Below are 3,379 nucleotides of genomic sequence, written 5' to 3' on the forward strand. Positions count from 1 at the left end.
TATAGTTAATGTTAGGCCTTCTGATGAGCTGTGGTCACCTCAAACCGCTTTGATCCCGACGGAAAGGGGATAATTTACTTTGAATAGAAACTAAAGTCATCTTTCTTAGCCATCACTCTCACAGGATCTCATCCTGATTAAAAACTTCTTCCAAGATCTTAAATTTCACACTCGTTGCTGTAATCTGTAATCTCTGATGACATCTGTGATCAATTTATAGACTTTGTTATCAAATAAAACATCTTGCATCATTTAGTATAAGCTACAGTAAGTCACGTCCATGCCATTTTCGTGCCAGGAGGTAATTCCACCTGATATTAGAATTAAGATCCTAGTAAATTGGCCAATTAACATATATCTTCTCTTCATGGATAATATATTTTCTCAAAAATTTGCTAGTAATACAAACATAATCACAGCGATCCAGTCTTAATGTATAAACACATAGAACATTCTAGAACTATATACTCGTGTCCCACCAGCGGTTAACATGTAGTCCACTCTTGAAAATAGGCAAGTTATCATCGTATTACCGGGTACCATAACTCACGCTTGGTGTGGTTGTAAAGTGTTAGACCTATAGCATCGATTAAAGAGATTTTTTAAACCGATACTGTTACTGGAAGAAAATGTGGTATATTTTACCCTGTTATAGACCTCCGGACACCACAAAAATTACTCGCTGTAGTTGCGTTATAAGAGTGAGAGTCAATGACTTAGAACGGACGGCGGGTGACAAAGTTGAATGGCTCTTTCTCCTGTAACCAGTAGTCTCAAATTAGGAACAGCAACATATAGCCTTAGCAGTTTTTCCAAAATAATTAATACCAAATTCGTTGCTTATTTGTTCACCTGAATGACTCTTTTTACAGACACTGGATTACACGGCCAGGTGAGAGACCTTTACGGATCAGATGTGGCTTTACAAGATAAAAGAGAACCAGCCAGCAGCGCCCACTGCCTGAGGAATCTACTCTTAATTGAATGGCAAAACTGACCAATAACTGTATGTCGGACTCACACCTTGAGGTACGAATCGTGTGGTGGATACCAGCTTCCCATGGGCATAGTGGCATGTGTGTGGACTTACAATGTTTGGAAAAAGTTTCGATACGCTTGGTGGGCAGAGTATAAGTAGCTCATTGTTTAGTTTTGTATTATTTAATTTCAAACAAGCAAGATCCAGCATGGCCAGGTGGTTAGGATACTCGACTAATAACTTGAAGGTCGTGAGTCCGAATCCCCGTCACACCAAACATGCTCGTCCTCTCAGCCGTGGGTGCGTTATAATATGACGGTCAATCCCATTATTCGTTGGTAAAAGAGTAGCCCAAGAGTTAGCGGTGGGTGGTGATAACTAGCTGCCTTCCCTCTAGTCTTACACTGCTAAATTAGGGACGGCTAGAGCAGATAGCCCTCATATAGCTTTGAGCGAAGTTCAAAACAAACAAGCAAACCAAACGGTAAACAAGTTGTGAGTACCAACACGTCTCAAGACCCTCTGATTCCTAGTCCGATAATCTTATAAACAGAACACGGGCAGACTGTAGTAGGATTTTGCAAGATCTTCCTTAAATATCAAATTAATGAGTTGTTTTGCACTGCTCACAACATTCGATGTGAAGAAGTGGCCAGAATTTGGTAAAAAGATTCAGTTTCTGTGTAAAACATATGGGGAATCTCATGAGTAATACGTTTGATTAATTGCAGTACAAAGGTTGAGTTCATTATATTAAAACAAATTTGGAGACTCATCACGTCGTTACAGACCATGTCGCCACGTCTGGTCATGCTTTATCTGATGACCATACATCTTAACAATAAACATCGTAATTTCCATTACGAGAGATCCTGTCGTAAGTCTCATTTTTTTTCCACAATCCTTCTATCTTACTAAGACAATATTTTTTCAGCACCTCTTTCAATAATATGATCGTGCAGAAATCCATAAGCGCTGTGTCCAGTAACCTGTCTTTCCTATCTTAGAATGCCCATTTCATTCTTCAGCTGATTTAAATATTCTTCATTTTAACTAATCTGTCATGGAAGCAGCTTGTAAACATGTCACATGTGTTGCTTTTCCAGACACAGACTGTTCGTTATTTTGTTCCTTCTGTTGCCTGAATCACGTGGACAGATTTTTTCACTGACCTTTGTGTCCGTAAATTTTCACTTCTTACAAAATGACGCATTTTCCATATCACAGTTTGTGTACGACTTGCTGCAGGTCTCTTTCTGCATCGTCTTGGTACCCTAAATTGATCCATATTACTTTGTTTCCATCTGCATTAAATACAAATAATAAGTTAGTCTCAAAAATTGTAAATTTTCGATATGAATGCATCTTTATGATCCTAGAGAATAAATATTTGTTATCGGTTTGTTATAGAGTAAAATCACATTGGACTATCTACTATGTCCACTGTGGGGAATTGAATCTTAGCTTTGTCCCACCAGCGTCGTTTTGCATAAGAAAGAGCTGTTATATTTCTTTCCCAAAGGCAATCAGTTTTCGATGGCAACACACTACCTACATACGAAACGTCAAAAAAATGTCAAAATAAAGTTATAATGTATTCCATTCAATTGAACTTTATAAAGGTATATCTGTGCTATAGCCACTGTGGATATTGAAACACGATTTTTAATGTTAGCCTATAAATTGCAAATTTACCGTTGAGTCATCGAGGTAGGGGTTAGGGAATGTTATTTATGTCTAAAGATAACAAAATTAGTGAAAAGCACTAAATTGTCTTCTTGGGTATTATATGAAGTAATACTGTAATATTTATCGTACACTAAAATGTTTTTAGAATAGAATTGAAGAGAATTATTGTCTCTAATGGTTCTTCTGCTCTTCCACGAATTATTCATGTATATTTGGCCCCCGCTAGGACAGCGGTAAGCTTACGGATTTACAACGCTAAAATCAGGGGTTCGATCCCCCTCGGTGGGCTCAGCAGATAGCCCAACGTGGCTTTGCTATAAGAAAACACACACACACTCATGTATATTTTAAATCAGTATGAACTGCATTTCCTTTGGTTCATTTTCCACGATATCAGATTTTACTGCAATACATTCTAATCAAAAACTTATTGGTGTCAGCAGAAACCTATATACTGGGCTAGCTATGCGCGATCCAATACGCAGAATCGAACTCCGGATTGTAGCGTTACAAGTTCATAAATTTACCAACGACAGACGGTGAAAAGATAATAAAATAACAACCTTTATCTCAATGTCTAACTTTACGGTCTTTACTCGAGGTATGTCGTCATTTATTGCCAAATGTTTAATTTGTTTTTAAAATTCGTGTAAATTGACCCAAACCGTATTATAAACTTTGCCACTTTCCCGTTTAAAATTACCGAACATA

The sequence above is a fragment of the Tachypleus tridentatus genome, chromosome 12 (assembly GCF_004210375.1).
Source record: "Tachypleus tridentatus isolate NWPU-2018 chromosome 12, ASM421037v1, whole genome shotgun sequence".
Classification (NCBI taxonomy): Eukaryota; Metazoa; Arthropoda; class Merostomata; order Xiphosura; family Limulidae; genus Tachypleus; species Tachypleus tridentatus.